Source organism: Drosophila suzukii, chromosome 3 (genome assembly GCF_043229965.1).
Source record: "Drosophila suzukii chromosome 3, CBGP_Dsuzu_IsoJpt1.0, whole genome shotgun sequence".
Lineage (NCBI taxonomy): Eukaryota > Metazoa > Arthropoda > Insecta > Diptera > Drosophilidae > Drosophila > Drosophila suzukii.
The window spans coordinates 44,770,810-44,789,754 of NC_092082.1; positions in this window are offsets into that span (position 1 = coordinate 44,770,810).

Consider the following 18,945-nt stretch of genomic DNA (forward strand, 5'->3'; position numbering starts at 1 on the left):
TTCCCTGGGTACCGATTTTAACATAGTAATCGGGAGCAAATTCGAGCGGCGAAAAACACACATGAAGGCATATTTATTTTAAAGTTTGTTATCTGAGTAACGGGTATCTGATAGGCGAGGTACTCGACTATAGCGTTCTTCCTTGTTTTTTTATCATTATGGTACTGATTTTAATTTTGCTAAGTTTTACAGAAACTGTATTTTATTTCAGCTATCAAAGCTCATATATTGGCTAATCTAGCACGGATTTTAATGTTCCATAGTTTAAAAATGTTCTGGAAACTCTAGGGAAACATTTAATTTTATTATTTTATTATTATGGTACTGATTTTAATTTTGCTAAGTTTTACAGAAACTGTATTTTGATTCAGCTATCAAAGCTCATATATTGGCTAATCTAGAACGGATTTTAATTTTCCATAGCTTAAAAATGTTCTGAAAGCTCTAGGGAAACATTTAATTTTATTATACCCGTTACTCGTAGAGTAAAAGGGTATACTAGATTCATCGGATAGTATGTAAGAGGCAGAAGGAAGCGTTTCCGACCCCATAAAGTATATATATTCTTGATCAGGATCACTAGCCGAGTCGATCTAGCAATGTCCGTCTGTCCGTCTGTCTGTCCGGATGAACGCTGAGATCTCGGAAACTATGGGAGCTAGGCTATTGAGATTTGGCGTGCAGATTCCTGAGCTTCTTACGCAGCGCAAGTTTGTTTCAGTAGAGTACCACGCCCACCCTAACGCCCATAAACCTCCCACAAACTTCAAAAAATCGTAAATATGAACGTGGATATCTCGGAAACTATCAAAGATTGAAAATTCAGATTTAGATTCTGTAGCCTTATACGCAGCGCAAGTTTGTTACGCGAATATGCCACGCCCACTCTAATGCCGACAAACCGCGTCTGAATGTCTGTCTGTCTGTCTGACTGTCTGTCTGTCTGTCTGTCTGTCTGAATGTCTGTCTGAATGTCTGTCTGTCTGTCTGAATGTCTGTCTGTCTGTCTGTCTGTCTGTCTGCCTGTCTGTCTGCCTGCTGTCTGTCTGTCTGTCTGAATGTCTGTCTGTCTGTCTGAATGTCTGTGTCTGTCTGTCTGAATGTCTGGCTGTCTGTCTGAATGTCTGTCTGAATGTCTGTCTGTCTGTCTGAATGTCTGTCTGTCTGTCTGTCTGAATGTCTGCCTGTCTGTCTGAATGTCTGTCTGTCTGTCTGTCTGAATGTCTGTCTGTCTGTCTGTCTGTCCGACTGACTGTCTGTCTGAATGTCTGTCTGTCTGAATGTCTGGCTGTCTGTCTGTCTGTCCGACTGACTGTCTGTCTGAATGTCTGTCTGTCTGAATGTCTGTCTGTCTGAATGACTGTCTGTCTGTCTGTCTGATTGTCTGTCTGTCTGTCTGTCTGTCTGAATGTCTGTCTGTCTGTCTGTCTGTCTGTCTGTCTGAATGTCTGTCTGTCTGTCTGTCTGTCTGTCTGCCTGTCTGTCTGCCTGCTGTCTGTCTGTCTGTCTGTCTGAATGTCTGTCTGTCTGTCTGAATGTCTGTGTCTGTCTGTCTGAATGTCTGGCTGTCTGTCTGAATGTGTGTCTGTCTGAATGTGTGTCTGTCTGAATGTCTGTCTGTCTGTCTGAATGTCTGTCTGTCTGTCTGTCTGAATGTCTGTCTGTCTGTCTGAATGTCTGTATGTCTGTATGTCCGTATGTCTGTATGTCTGTATGTCTGTATGTCTGTATGTCTGTATGTGTGTATGTCTGTATGTCTGTATGTCTCTATGTCTGTATGTCTGTATGTCTGTATGTCTGTATGTCTGTATGTCTGTATGTCTGTATGTCTGTATGTCTGTATGTCTGTATGTCTGTATGTCTGTATGTCTGTATGTCTGTATGTCTGTATGTCTGTATGTCTGTATGTCTGTATGTCTGTATGTCTGTATGTCTGTATGTCTGTATGTCTGTATGTCTGTATGTCTGTATGTCTGTATGTCTGTATGTCTGTATGTCTGTATGTCTGTATGTCTGTATGTCTGTATGTCTGTATGTCTGTATGTCTGTATGTCTGTATGTCTGTATGTCTGTCTGTCTGAATGTCTGTGTCTGTCTGTCTGTCTGGCTGTCTGAATGTCTGTCTGTATGTCTGTATGTCTGTATGTCTGTATGTCTGTATGTCTGTATGTCTGTATGTCTGTATGTCTGTATGTCTGTATGTCTGTATGTCTGTATGTCTGTATGTCTGTATGTCTATATGTCTGTATGTCTGTCTGTCTGAATGTCTGTGTCTGTCTGTCTGGCTGTCTGTCTGAATGTCTGTCTGTATGTCTGTATGTCTGTATGTCTGTATGTCTGTATGTCTGTATGTCTGTATGTCTGTATGTCTGTATGTCTGTATGTCTGTATGTCTGTATGTCTGTATGTCTGTATGTCTGTATGTCTGTATGTCTGTATGTCTGTATGTCTGTATGTCTGTATGTCTGTATGTCTGTATGTCTGTATGTCTGTATGTCTGTATGTCTGTATGGCTGTATGTCTGTATGTCTGTATGTCTGTATGTCTGTATGTCTGTATGTCTGTATGTCTGTATGTCTGTATGTCTGTATGTCTGTATGTCTGTATGTCTGTATGTCTGTATGTCTGTATGTCTGTATGTCTGTATGTCTGTATGTCTGTATGTCTGTATGTCTGTATGTCTGTATGTCTGTATGTCTGTATGTCTGTATGTCTGTATGTCTGTATGTCTGTATGTCTGTATGTCTGTATGTCTGTATGTCTGTATGTCTGTATGTCTGTATGTCTAAATGTCTGTCTGTCTGTATGTCTGTATGTCTGTATGTCTGTATGTCTGTATGTCTGTATGTCTGTATGTCTGTATGTCTGTATGTCTGTATGTCTGTATGTCTGTATGTCTGTATGTCTGTATGTCTGTATGTCTGTATGTCTGTATGTCTGTATGTCTGTATGTCTGTATGTCTGTATGTCTGTATGTCTGTATGTCTGTATGTCTGTATGTCTGTATGTCTGTATGTCTGTATGTCTGTATGTCTGTGTGTTTGTATGTCTGTATGCCTGTCTGAATGTCTGTCTGTCTGTCTGTCTGAATGTCTGTCTGTCTGTCTGTCTGTCTGTCTGAATGTCTGTCTGTCTGTCTGTCTGAATGTCTGTCTGTCTGTCTGAATGTCTGTCTGTCTGAATGTCTGAATGTCTGTCTGTCTGTCTGTCTGTCTGAATGTCTGTCTGTCTGTCTGTCTGTCTGAATGTCTGTCTGTCTGTCTGTCTGTCTGAATGTCTGTCTGTCTGAATGTCTGTCTGTCTGTCTGACTGTCTGTCTGTCTGTATGTCTGTCTGTCTGAATGTCTGAATGTCTGTCTGTCTGTCTGTCTGAATGTCTGTCTGTCTGTCTGAATGTCTGTCTGTCTGAATGTCTGTCTGTCTGTCTGTCTGTCTGTCTGTCTGTCTGAATGTCTGTCTGTCTGAATGTCTGTCTGTCTGTCTGACTGTCTGTCTGTCTGTATGTCTGTCTGTCTGTCTGTCTGTCTGAATGTCTGTCTGTCTGTCTGAATGTCTGTCTGAATGTCTGTCTGTCTGTCTGACTGACTGTCTGTCTAAATGTCTGTCTGTCTGAATGTCTGACTGTCTGTCTGATTGTCTGTCTGAATGTCTGTTTGTCTGTCTGTCTGAATGTCTGTCTGAATGTCTGTCTGTCTGACTGTCTGTCTGACTGTCTGTCTGTCTGTCTGTCTGTCTGTCTGTCTGAATGTCTGTCCGAATGTCTGTCTGTCTGAATGTCTGAATGTTTGTCTGTCTGTCTGTCTGACTGTCTGTCTGAATGTCTGTTTGTCTGTCTGTCTGTCCGAATGTCTGTCTGTCTGAATGTTTGTCTGTCTGTTTATCTGTCTGTCTGACTGTCTGTCTGTCTGTCTGTCTGTCTGAATGTCTGTCTGTCTGTCTGTCTGTCTGTCTGTCTGAATGTCTGTCTGAATGTCTGTCTGTCTGTCTGAATGTCTGTCGGTCTGTCTGTCTGGCTGGCTGGCTGTCTGTCTGTATGTCTTACAAAAAAAACACAAATATTAACTATTATGGTAAAATAAATATTCCTAAAAAAAACATATTGCTAACTATTTAATTGTTTATGTTTTTTCTTTTCTTATTAAAAAAAAACAAAAAACCAAAAAAATATTTATTACATTTAACTTTATTTTATAAAAACTAAATAGGTATTAATGTAGCAAATTATTGAAAAAACTAAAAAACAAAAGAAAAGTATGAGTAGGTTGTAGTAACGTAAAATAAGTAATATATATTTAAATTTATTTGGTAACATTAATAGTTATGCCTTCCGTACGGTACGTTGCAAAGCAACGGCCTCCTCGTGGTGTTCCCTGGGTACCGATTTTAACATAGTAATCGGGAGCAAATTCGAGCGGCGAAAAACACACATGAAGGCATATTTATTTTAAAGTTTGTTATCTGAGTAACGGGTATCTGATAGGCGAGGTACTCGACTATAGCGTTCTTCCTTGTTTTTTTATCATTATGGTACTGATTTTAATTTTGCTAAGTTTTACAGAAACTGTATTTTATTTCAGCTATCAAAGCTCATATATTGGCTAATCTAGCACGGATTTTAATGTTCCATAGTTTAAAAATGTTCTGGAAACTCTAGGGAAACATTTAATTTTATTATTTTATTATTATGGTACTGATTTTAATTTTGCTAAGTTTTACAGAAACTGTATTTTGATTCAGCTATCAAAGCTCATATATTGGCTAATCTAGAACGGATTTTAATTTTCCATAGCTTAAAAATGTTCTGAAAGCTCTAGGGAAACATTTAATTTTATTATACCCGTTACTCGTAGAGTAAAAGGGTATACTAGATTCATCGGATAGTATGTAAGAGGCAGAAGGAAGCGTTTCCGACCCCATAAAGTATATATATTCTTGATCAGGATCACTAGCCGAGTCGATCTAGCAATGTCCGTCTGTCCGTCTGTCTGTCCGGATGAACGCTGAGATCTCGGAAACTATGGGAGCTAGGCTATTGAGATTTGGCGTGCAGATTCCTGAGCTTCTTACGCAGCGCAAGTTTGTTTCAGTAGAGTACCACGCCCACCCTAACGCCCATAAACCTCCCACAAACTTCAAAAAATCGTAAATATGAACGTGGATATCTCGGAAACTATCAAAGATTGAAAATTCAGATTTAGATTCTGTAGCCTTATACGCAGCGCAAGTTTGTTACGCGAATATGCCACGCCCACTCTAATGCCGACAAACCGCGTCTGAATGTCTGTCTGTCTGTCTGACTGTCTGTCTGTCTGTCTGTCTGTCTGAATGTCTGTCTGAATGTCTGTCTGTCTGTCTGAATGTCTGTCTGTCTGTCTGTCTGTCTGTCTGCCTGTCTGTCTGCCTGCTGTCTGTCTGTCTGTCTGAATGTCTGTCTGTCTGTCTGAATGTCTGTGTCTGTCTGTCTGAATGTCTGGCTGTCTGTCTGAATGTCTGTCTGAATGTCTGTCTGTCTGTCTGAATGTCTGTCTGTCTGTCTGTCTGAATGTCTGCCTGTCTGTCTGAATGTCTGTCTGTCTGTCTGTCTGAATGTCTGTCTGTCTGTCTGTCTGTCCGACTGACTGTCTGTCTGAATGTCTGTCTGTCTGAATGTCTGGCTGTCTGTCTGTCTGTCCGACTGACTGTCTGTCTGAATGTCTGTCTGTCTGAATGTCTGTCTGTCTGAATGACTGTCTGTCTGTCTGTCTGATTGTCTGTCTGTCTGTCTGTCTGTCTGAATGTCTGTCTGTCTGTCTGTCTGTCTGTCTGTCTGAATGTCTGTCTGTCTGTCTGTCTGTCTGTCTGCCTGTCTGTCTGCCTGCTGTCTGTCTGTCTGTCTGTCTGAATGTCTGTCTGTCTGTCTGAATGTCTGTGTCTGTCTGTCTGAATGTCTGGCTGTCTGTCTGAATGTGTGTCTGTCTGAATGTGTGTCTGTCTGAATGTCTGTCTGTCTGTCTGAATGTCTGTCTGTCTGTCTGTCTGAATGTCTGTCTGTCTGTCTGAATGTCTGTATGTCTGTATGTCCGTATGTCTGTATGTCTGTATGTCTGTATGTCTGTATGTCTGTATGTCTGTATGTCTGTATGTCTGTATGTCTGTATGTCTGTATGTCTGTATGTCTGTATGTCTGTCTGTCTGTCTGTCTGTCTGTCTGTCTGTCTGTCTGTCTGTCTGTATGTCTGTATGTCTGTATGTCTGTATGTCTGTATGTCTGTATGTCTGTATGTCTGTATGTCTGTATGTCTGTATGTCTGTATGTCTGTATGTCTGTATGTCTGTATGTCTGTATGTCTGTATGTCTGTATGTCTGTATGTCTGTATGTCTGTATGTCTGTATGTCTGTATGTCTGTATGTCTGTATGTCTGTATGTCTGTATGTCTGTATGTCTGTATGTCTGTATGTCTGTATGTCTGTATGTCTGTATGTCTGTATGTCTGTATGTCTGTATGTCTGTATGTCTGTATGTCTGTATGTCTGTATGTCTGTATGTCTGTATGTCTGTATGTCTGTATGTCTGTATGTCTGTATGTCTGTATGTCTGTATGTCTGTATGTCTGTATGTCTGTATGTCTGTATGTCTGTATGTCTGTATGTCTGTATGTCTGTATGTCTGTATGTCTGTATGTCTGTATGTCTGTATGTCTGTATGTCTGTATGTCTGTATGTCTGTATGTCTGTATGTCTGTATGTCTGTATGTCTGTATGTCTGTATGTCTGTATGTCTGTATGTCTGTATGTCTGTATGTCTGTATGTCTGTATGTCTGTATGTCTGTATGTCTGTATGTCTGTATGTCTGTATGTCTGTATGTCTGTATGTCTGTATGTCTGTATGTCTGTATGTCTGTATGTCTGTATGTCTGTATGTCTGTATGTCTGTATGTCTGTATGTCTGTATGTCTGTATGTCTGTATGTCTGTATGTCTGTATGTCTGTATGTCTGTATGTCTGTATGTCTGTATGTCTGTATGTCTGTATGTCTGTATGTCTGTATGTCTGTATGTCTGTATGTCTGTATGTCTGTATGTCTGTATGTCTGTATGTCTGTATGTCTGTATGTCTGTATGTCTGTATGTCTGTATGTCTGTATGTCTGTATGTCTGTATGTCTGTATGTCTGTATGTCTGTATGTCTGTATGTCTGTATGTCTGTATGTCTGTATGTCTGTATGTCTGTATGTCTGTATGTCTGTATGTCTGTATGTCTGTATGTCTGTATGTCTGTATGTCTGTATGTCTGTATGTCTGTATGTCTGTATGTCTGTATGTCTGTATGTCTGTATGTCTGTATGTCTGTATGTCTGTATGTCTGTATGTCTGTATGTCTGTATGTCTGTATGTCTGTATGTCTGTATGTCTGTATGTCTGTATGTCTGTATGTCTGTATGTCTGTATGTCTGTATGTCTGTATGTCTGTATGTCTGTATGTCTGTATGTCTGTATGTCTGTATGTCTGTATGTCTGTATGTCTGTATGTCTGTATGTCTGTATGTCTGTATGTCTGTATGTCTGTATGTCTGTATGTCTGTATGTCTGTATGTCTGTATGTCTGTATGTCTGTATGTCTGTATGTCTGTATGTCTGTATGTCTGTATGTCTGTATGTCTGTATGTCTGTATGTCTGTATGTCTGTATGTCTGTATGTCTGTATGTCTGTATGTCTGTATGTCTGTATGTCTGTATGTCTGTATGTCTGTATGTCTGTATGTCTGTATGTCTGTATGTCTGTATGTCTGTATGTCTGTATGTCTGTATGTCTGTATGTCTGTATGTCTGTATGTCTGTATGTCTGTATGTCTGTATGTCTGTATGTCTGTATGTCTGTATGTCTGTATGTCTGTATGTCTGTATGTCTGTATGTCTGTATGTCTGTATGTCTGTATGTCTGTATGTCTGTATGTCTGTATGTCTGTATGTCTGTATGTCTGTATGTCTGTATGTCTGTATGTCTGTATGTCTGTATGTCTGTATGTCTGTATGTCTGTATGTCTGTATGTCTGTATGTCTGTATGTCTGTATGTCTGTATGTCTGTATGTCTGTATGTCTGTATGTCTGTATGTCTGTATGTCTGTATGTCTGTATGTCTGTATGTCTGTATGTCTGTATGTCTGTATGTCTGTATGTCTGTATGTCTGTATGTCTGTATGTCTGTATGTCTGTATGTCTGTATGTCTGTATGTCTGTATGTCTGTATGTCTGTATGTCTGTATGTCTGTATGTCTGTATGTCTGTATGTCTGTATGTCTGTATGTCTGTATGTCTGTATGTCTGTATGTCTGTATGTCTGTATGTCTGTATGTCTGTATGTCTGTATGTCTGTATGTCTGTATGTCTGTATGTCTGTATGTCTGTATGTCTGTATGTCTGTATGTCTGTATGTCTGTATGTCTGTATGTCTGTCTGTCTGAATGTCTGTGTCTGTCTTTCTGGCTGTCTGTCTGAATGCCTGTCTGTATGTCTGTATGTCTGTATGTCTGTATGTCTGTATGTCTGTATGTCTGTATGTCTGTATGTCTGTATGTCTGTATGTCTGTATGTCTGTATGTCTGTATGTCTGTATGTCTGTATGTCTGTATGTCTGTATGTCTGTATGTCTGTATGTCTGTATGTCTGTATGTCTGTATGTCTGTATGTCTGTATGTCTGTATGTCTGTATGTCTGTATGTCTGTATGTCTGTATGTCTGTATGTCTGTATGTGTGTATGTCTGTCTGTATGTCTGTATGTCTGTTTGTCTGTATGTCTGTATGTCTGTATGTCTATATGTCTGTATGTCTGTATGTCTTGTTACGTACGCCCTTCCCCATACCAAGATTAACCCCGGCAAAACAACTGCCATTAGTTGAGGGTAGGGGCCGTAATGACTAACCACACTGCGATTGATAAAAGCAAAACAGCAAAAACAATTCGACAACTCATGGGTGTCGCGTGGCCAGAACAACGACCACGATCGACCTGCTCGTAACCGTAATCCAGTAAGGTGGCAAAGTGCACCAGCCGGCCATTGACTCCTAAAATAGGGGAAATGGAGAAACAGTACCCCTAGGTGGGAACACCTAGTTAATTCATCCAATATGGGGGCTAGCGAAAGCTCTAGTCCGGTATAAAAGACCCCAGCCAAATGGAGAAAGACAGAAATTGTCCTGATCTCTCCATGACGGTGGTCTAGAAGTGCAACTCCCGTCAACACAGACCACGACTAGAAGAAGGCTGGTGTCCAGAAGGATGTCTTGACGTTTCCCTAGGATCAACTTCACCCAGGAGAAAGTCCCGATAACCGGTCCTGCGATCGACCACAATCTGGAGGAAGTCAACCAGCAAAATCCCGAAGGACGAAAATAACTAGTGAACCAAGTGAATGGCCTAAAGACCCCAAGATGGGCGGCGAAACTTCCAAAGTGGCCGACAGCACCGCCAATGTGATTAATCACGTAGAGATCGTTGACCACAGGGACGATATTCAAGATGTCAACAGGACCCTGAAGCTCATAGCTGGACTACTACTGGTTATAGTGATCCTTAAAGTGGTCAGGATGTACAAGCGCTCTGTTCAGAGACGCCGCGACCAACATCACACCCTGGAGAAAGTGGTGACCCACATTGGAGCATAAGCCGAGCCGATACAGTGAAGTGAAACCACCAAAAAGACAATAAAAGCAGCAAAAAGACAATAGAAACAATACAAATAATAATAAATAAATTGCACTCCAATATTATAAACAAAAAAGTGAATCGCCAAAACAATCAAAAACAATTTGCGAGTACATGCATTTATGAATGCAAGTGTAAACAGAACCCCCAATTACATACGCTGAACAAGAAATTGGAGCTGCACCGACCAGCCCAGCCCGAGCATTGGAACTGACGTGTGCCTCAGTGGAACTCGCATACGATGCATACATACATACATATCTATACAGCGATAGTGTTATTTTTTTTTGTGTAACACAATTTTTGTGTTTTGTTTTTGTAAACCGCCTTCAAGTCTTGCACGTATATATGTATATAAACCAATTATAAAATCTCCCAAAGCCCAGGATCCGGAGCGTCGAGATCTCATCGCCCAGGATTAAAAAGAGGGTAAGTTTGTCGGAACACGGTTCCTTTTCTTATACATACATATATATATATATCCGTGCACCATGATTACATCAGAAGCTTTAGCAAAAACAATAGACACTGATCCACAATTTAACGTAAGAATTTTATACTTGTTATCAAAAGCGACCCTACCAATAACAGTGAATGAATTGGAATACTTATATATTGAGACCTTCCGTCTAGATTTTTCTCCACTTGCCCACTGTAATAAGGCCGAAAAGGCTATCATTATCTCTACCGTTCCAACGGTCATTGTTCTTTCCCGTCTGGATAAGAATTTGTTTTTGGGCAATGTTAATACTTTCCTAGTTAAGACAAAGAATTAATCTGTTAGGAATACATGTAATAATATATAATAGCCACATATGATAATTGTTCCATATATATAATCAATTAGATATACTTTTCTTTTTATACCTTTTTATACATAATAATTAAATGTTAATTTTTCAGCGGCGAGTATCAGCCTTGTAATTGTATGACAATGGCAAGAGCCCTCTGAGCGACGTTTGCAGTCGTAAATAGTCAGCATTTTGCTGATGTGTGCACCTTCACAGGTGGTCAAATCGATACTCTCCGCTAATACAAAAATTGTCAATTAATTTAATCCCCATATGAATTAGCCAAAATTATGTTACCCAACACCGACACACGCCGACCTAAATATGAACCAATAAATTTGTAATGTGAAAAAGTATTCGAAACCATGTTGTGCTAGAACTCTAACAAAGGGGGTGTGCTGACGCGAGGAGTGAAGTAGGTCAAGAACAATGACATAACTTTCGACGGACAACCTTGACAATAGGGGATCGTATTGCGCGGCCCGCGACGATCCATTGGCACACGAATGTGTGAAGGGGAGGGAATATGGCCAACACACAGCCCGATCGTATTGCGATCAAGCGACAGCTAAGCTTGTTGGGCAGTGTGGACTGATGACTGACGAACTTGATGACTATTATTATTTTTCCAGGCACTTTTAATATTTATTCTCGTTATGTTGGAGAGGAGAGAGGCTTACCAAGATCCCACGACCCAAATACGACGTAGCTTATGCCGGCAAATGGTGCCTGAACATCGGACGCCTCTCCCTCGGCCCAAGTCCTTGTCAGGACTCGGGCACTAATATGCCCACGTAACAGAATTGGCGCCCAACGATAGGACATTTCATATTCCTTAAGGAATTTTACCAGGGTCCACAATCTCGATGCCTGCGGTATCGGAGTGGATGCACCTAGGGATGGCAAAGCTTTCATCTTTGTTTGCCACGAGTAACTTGACTGTTTTATAGAGCAGGGAACTTAAATAATTTTAAATGTGCACCTACTTATTTGTTTTTGTCTTTAAATTAATAACCGTAAAGTCCCCAACTTCTGTGACTGTCAGTGTTGAGTGGCCACTCAATTAGAACTTTGTCGCAGAATAGAGGCCTGACTTTGAAATGATTTGTAACCTTAGAAATTCCCTGTTTTGTTCATGGACAAATTTACCAGAATTTCCTTAAAACAATAACTATGAGTTATCCTTTTTATAATACTATACCTACAACTAAGTGTCGACGACTACTTGTTAAAATTAACGTAAATACAGTTTATAGGTGCTTTCTGGCCGACGCCACACGACGTACTACGCATTTGCCCGGTCGTTTGAATTGGTTCGAGTCCAGAAAGAGCAGGAGCGCAAGCATTACGGTAACGCATTTAGCAGTTGCGGTGCGGGTCTACTGTTCGTTTGTCGATCCAGGACAGAATGGGGGTGGGGGAACTGACAGGAAACGCAAAGCCGACGCCCTACAACGTACTAGGCATTGGTCCGGTCGTTTGCTTGGTTCGAGTCTTTGCTGTTTCCCTTGACATATTTGGGTGGTGGACGATTTTTAGTTTCTCTGGCCGACGCCCCACAACGTATTAGGCTAGTTGGTCAGGTCGTTTGCTTGGTTCGAGTCCAGAGAAATAGGAGACGGTTGTGGAGCCCGAGAATGATCGGTCAAACAACTTGTTTTCCGACGACTGGCGGGAGGGGGTTTTTGGACAGATTCCTTATCTAGACACAGCCATTCCGTTTGGAACATTTGGGATGTCTAGAAAAAGGGAAAGTAAGGGCATGTTAGCTTAGCGGAACCGCGTTGTGTAGAAGCGGCTAACACCCCTAGTTAGGGAAATTTATTTGTTTTTGTTTGGGGCTTAAATATCGGACGGTTCTTGACCGAAGAGAAACTTGAGAAGCAGAGGGAAGCACCCCCAGTTGATAAACATTCTTATTGTCGACTTATTCAGCGTTTACGTCGCTGACCGGGTATTTTGAAAAGAATCACGTAAAGCTTGTATACCAATCATATAAATGAAGGGGGCCAAGAAGAAGGTCTTATTTCAACCCAGCACCGGAAGAGTGACCCGGGCAACAACGCGCCGTGAAAACCACCAACCCCGCAGTGCAAGCGCGCCAAGGCTAGGAGATTCACCTGAAAGAGAGCCGTGGGAGCGCGCACAGAATCAGCCAGGACAGGTAGATACCCTGTCTGAAGAAAACAACCTGGACCAATATTCTGAAATGGAAGGAGCCGCCGGAGGGGAGAATCTACCCCTAGGACCACCGAAAGGAAGATCAAGTATGCTTCCCCAATTTCAGAGGCACGAGGAGGACAACTTAGAGGCTGCCGAGCGACGTGAACAAAGATTGATGGAGCTCTTGAGGCAAAGCAATGAAATGCAGCGTGGAATGAGTGCCCAGATAGAAGCGCTGAAAGCCCAGATAACAGAAATGCAGTCTCCGACAGACAGGAGACCCGAACAGAAGGGACTGCCTTCGCCGCCCCGTACTGTTCCGAATCCAACGGACAGTTTTTTGAGATACCAAGAGACCCCGCCTCTGGAACCGGTAACACAGGACATGCTCAATAGCCAGATGCACCGGCTAAGAACACCCAGGCGGATGGACACCCCATCACACAGGCAGTTCAGAACAAACGAGAGGGAGTCGAGTCACCAACTGCATCCAGAGATCGATCGGAACTCATCATTCCAAGGACCGCGACCAAAAGATGTCAGATTGGACAGATGGAACCTAAAGTTCGATGGAAGCGGACGCGGCATGACAGTTGAGAGTTTCCTATTCCGCGTGGACCGACTACAAGAATTGTATGACCTCAGCCGTCAACAAGTCTTTCGTGAATTCCATCTTCTGCTGGCAGGTGCAGCCACGAAATGGTATTGGCAGCTTATGGAAGACAAGGCAGAGGATTACGACTTTGACTACTACTCATTGACCCAAGAAATGAGACGGGCATTTTCCACTACCGGAAGTGACCTTATGAAAGTCAAAGAATTGATGGAACGCAAGCAAGGGCCACACGAAACCTTTAGCGATTATGTCTCGGATATGCATAACCTGCATTTCAAGCTCAAGCACAAAATCGCTGAAGATGAATTCGTGGAGCTCTTAAAGGATAACATGAACTCCCAGATGGGGGGATTACTACTAACATCCCCAATCACCTCATTAGCGGAGCTCAAACGAGAGGGTCTCAGAGTTGATCGCTGGCTGAGAAACACAGGAAGGAACATGCGCAGCCGAGCTGCAATTAACGAAATAGAGGAATTCCAGACACTGGAGGACTTGCCGGACGCGGTCACGGTGGAAGAATTCAACCGGCAGCGGAAAGATGCGCGAGGGCGTTACGAGGATGGACAAGGATGCCGAGGCCCATTACACGCGCTGGTGTGTTATAAGTGTGGCAAAGAAGCAGACTTCTACAGGAAGCATCCTTCGAAGGAAGAATCCTGCCCTATCAAATTCCACGATGCCACCTGCAGGTTCTGCGAGAAAGTCGGGACGGATGCAGATGCTAACCCAGCGGCTTTTGCGCGGAGTCCGTCAGGCAAGACCGGGACAGCCGGGCGGACCAGGACCAACCCTTTCCGGTAAACACACGGAAGCCCAACCAAATCTCCCCTCATAAGAGCCTAGAACAACGAGAGAGGGAGTACGAACATGCTCGTGAACGTATCTTCAATGGCTCGGAAGATGCAGACAGCAAGACACGGACAACGCGAAAAATACTAAGATTATATGATGCCCGAGCAGACTACCGCCGGCTCAAGCAAAAGGTGGTGGACACAGTAGTGAGCGTGCAAAATGACAACCGTTTCTTTGCTAAAACGAAGGTCGATGGAGAAGAGATACTCGCCTTACTCGACACAGGCGCCAGTGCGAACTGTATTGGCAGAGGAGCACACGCTTTCTTGGAAAACCGGACGCGGCCGATAAGGAAGTTAAGCGAAGAATGCGTACGCACAGCAAGCGGTGGTGAGACCCAAGTAACCGGAGCCGTAACGTTACCCGTGGAATGGGAAGGAGAAACCAAGGACCTAGAGTTTTTGATAGTGCCAGGTTTGACACAACGATTTTATTTCGGAATTAATTTCTGGGATACGTTCGGCCTCACATTCATCGGTAAAGGTAGACGCGAGGTTGCCGCTGTCGAAACAACTCCGGATTTCGACCTCATGACCGGCGACCTAGACATGAACAATACGCTCAAGCCCGAGACCGCCTATACCCCACATCAGCTTACCCCAGAACAACATTGTAAGCTGCAGCAAGTGATAGACACATACCCGTCTTGTCTAGAAAAAGGATTAGGAAAGACCAGTTTAGAGCAACATATAATTGAAGTGACCAACGAGGACTTACCAATCAAGCAGCGACATTACCCGATATCCCCAGCCAAACAGAAGCTGGTGTACGCCGAGCTAGATCGCATGTTAGGTCTAGGCGTGATCGAAGAAAGCAATAGTAGCTGGAGTTCACCGGTAACACTGGTGCAAAAAGGGCCGAAAAATCGCCTCTGCCTCGATGCGCGTAAAGTAAATTCCCGGACGATCAAAGATGCGTATCCACTACCACATATCGAGGGTCTGTTGAGTCGACTACAGGAAACGCATTACATTTCCGCAATTGATTTAAAAGACGCCTTTTGGCAAATACCTCTCGAAACCAAAAGCAGAGAGAAAACCGCGTTTACAGTGCCCGGCAGGCCACTGTATCAGTTTACAGTCATGCCGTTCGGCTTGTGCAATGCCGCACAGCGAATGTGCCGACTAATGGATAAAGTTATACCAGCGGCGCTACGCGAGAATGTATTTGTGTATCTGGATGACTTACTGGTCTGTTCACCTACATTTGAAGCCCACATGGATATGTTGAGCCAGGTCAGTGCCTGCTTACAGCGGGCAGAGCTAACGATAAATGTAGACAAAAGCAAGTTTTGCTACAGCCAGGCAAGATATTTAGGATATGTAGTTGGGGGAGGATGCATCCGAACGGATGACACGAAAATACAATCGATACAGGAATTTCCCCAGCCTAGCTCCGCCAAACAAATGCGGAGGTTCCTGGGAATGACAGGCTGGTACAGGAGGTTCATCCAAAATTACGCCCAGACAGCGGCACCGCTTCACGACTGCTTGAAGAAAGACCGCATAAAGAAATTTGAATTGTCAGAAGAGGCAATTAAGGCGTTTGAACTTTTGAAAACCAGCATGGCAACAGCACCTGTACTCGTCACCCCGGATTTTAAGAAACCATTTACCATCCAATGTGATGCCTCGACCACTGGAGTGGGGGGAGTTTTGTTCCAAACAGATGACGAGGGCGGAGAACATCCAATCGCCTATATGTCAGCCAAATTGAACAAAGCACAGCGGAATTACAGCATAACCGAGTTGGAGTGCTACGCCGCTATCCTCAGCATTACCAAATTCCGTGCCTACGTAGATGGGATGCCGTTCAAAGTGATCACTGACCACGCTAGTCTAAAATGGCTGATGAGTCAGAAAGACTTATCAGGCAGGCTTGCGCGATGGAGTCTGAAGCTACAAGCGTTCGACTTCACCATAGAACACAGGAAAGGATCACTAAATGTAGTCCCAGATGCTCTCTCACGAGTTCATATGGACGAGCTACAGAAGGCCGGTGCGGAAGAACTGGACATACACATCAACCTCGATTCGACAGCGTTCCAGTCAGCGGATTATGTCAACCTAGTGCAGGCGGTGGACGAAAATTTAGGTAAAAGTCCAGACCTTCAAACATCAGAAGGCTATGTATATAAACGGATGGGATTCTGCCTAAACGACGCTGTGGATGAAGCCCGAGCATGGAAGCTCTGGGTTCCCGCCGAGCTGCGTCCTGATTTAGTCTGGAGAGCACATCATGCCATAACCGCAGGGCATGGGGGGTTGCACAAATCACTAGCCAAATTGAGACAGTTTTACTATTGGCCAGGCATGGCTGTAGACGTCCAAAAAGTAGTGAAGGAATGCGAGGTCTGTAAGATCACCAAGACCGCCAACAAAAATGACCGACCACCCATGGGAGAACAGCGGGTTACGGAGCGGGCTGGCCAAAGGTTGTTCATCGACTTTATGGGACCATACCCGAGGACCAAAGCTGGGAACTCGGTGATTTTCGTATGCCTAGACCATTTCTCCAAATTTGTCTGGCTACAGCCGATGAGACATGCAGTAGCTGCAGAAGTCATCAAATTCCTTGAGACCAAAATTTTCCACCAATTTGGAGTCCCCGAGTTTGTACACTCAGACAACGGCAAACAGTTTGTGTCTCAAATTTTTGGCGAGCTAATGACCCGCTACGGTATTCGACACGTAAAGACTGGACTTTACTCCCCGCAAGCGAACGCGGCTGAGAGGGTAAACCGATCGGTACTCCAAATTTTGCGAGCGACAATTGCCACCGATCAGCGAAATTGGGATACCCAACTAAGTCGAATAGAGTGTGCCCTTAGGAATGGCCTACACGAATCAATAGGCATGGAACCATATTACGCAATGTTCGGCACGCGGATGGTTACCCATGGAACAGCCTACCCGATCCTACGGAAACTAGGGGGAATACAAGCAGGAGATCCACAGATAAGTCTCCCAGACAAAATGGAACTTATCCGACAAAAAGTGACCCAAGGATTAAACCGAACTCATGAACGCGCAGAAAAGGCATATAACACCCGTAGCAAGCTCGTAGAGTTTTCCGTAGGACAAGTTGTCTATAGGAAAAACTACAAGCAGAGTAACAAAGCTGACGGATATAATGCCAAGCTGGGCCCGAATCGAATTCGCTGTGTTGTACTCCAGCGTAAGGGCAAAGCACTATATGAGCTGGGCAATGCAGTAGGGAAAAGTGTCGGGGTATTCCATGCTAAAGACCTGTATGTCGCCTAAACCTCTGAACGTAATCCGACGACTCCAAAAAGCGACAAACTCAGAACTGCGAGATTGCACTACTTGATAGAAGCTCCCGATCACATGATGGGTAGAACAGTCATCAGAACTGCCCCAGTTCTGCTATAAAAGCCACAACCAGGGACCGACCAGTCACCAGACATGATGCAGTCCTCCAACAGCTATAACCAAGCCATCCGAGCTGCCCGCCGGCTTCGTCGGCTACAGGCTAGGTATGGGGACCAGGCATCATATCTGGCGCTCCTCGTCGAGTGGATGAACGGGCTTTGCCATGCCATCCACTTGAACGAGGATCATATCCAGCAATGCTGGATACGCCGATACCAGTCAGAAGATGAAGAACTGGCATCCGAAATCGAACAAGAGATCCGGCACCGGAGCCGAGATCAGGAAGAGGACCAGAATCAGTTGCTCCGAGTCCAGGAGCAACTACAAAGGAAACAAGCACACATCGCCCGGATACAACGGGAAACATGGAGAACGAGCCGGCGCATGAACCGCGCGGTCAGGAGAATTTACATTCGAAGCCCTCAACTTGGTATCCAGGCGAGGCGAGAAGTAGCAGCCATCCTGAAAGAGCCGCTAAACTTAGATTAAAACATTGTAATTAATATAAAATGTTAAGCATATAAAAATAAAAATAATACAAAAAAAAAAAAAAAAACAATTCTTATACCTTTTAATATATTTTTCTTCGGGAAATGGGAAACCTTTTTATTCAACTTTTCACTTTTCAGCTGAGCAGCCCCTGGTCAAAAACCATGGTTATGGCACACTCAGCAATTTTATTCTCAACTTTTTAGCTGTTACTCACTTCTGATTTTTATATATATATTTATATATTATTTTTCATTAAAACTATATTATATATTTTATTATGAGCCATATTTTTATTTACAGGTATAAATATGTATGTATGTATGTTTCCGTGCGAGGCCGGAAAGCTTTTCTTTTTCAGCATATATAATAATAAAATAACCAAGTACAATATTAAAACAATAAAGTAATAAGCCCGACTAGCTCATCTGAGACTGGGTTGATGTAGTGGGTCGAAGCCACACGTAAATGGGCGCCTAAGAAAAGAAAAAAGGAGAAGAAGGAGATCTAAAGAGATGGCCGTACGAGGATTTCTTTTGCGAAGTCATTCCATGCGAAGCCGCATCGATCACTTCGAGCCTGTTACGTACGCCCTTCCCCATACCAAGATTAACCCCGGCAAAACAACTGCCATTAGTTGAGGGTAGGGGCCGTAATGACTAACCACACTGCGATTGATAAAAGCAAAACAGCAAAAACAATTCGACAACTCATGGGTGTCGCGTGGCCAGAACAACGACCACGATCGACCTGCTCGTAACCGTAATCCAGTAAGGTGGCAAAGTGCACCAGCCGGCCATTGACTCCTAAAATAGGGGAAATGGAGAAACAGTACCCCTAGGTGGGAACACCTAGTTAATTCATCCAATATGGGGGCTAGCGAAAGCTCTAGTCCGGTATAAAAGACCCCAGCCAAATGGAGAAAGACAGAAATTGTCCTGATCTCTCCATGAC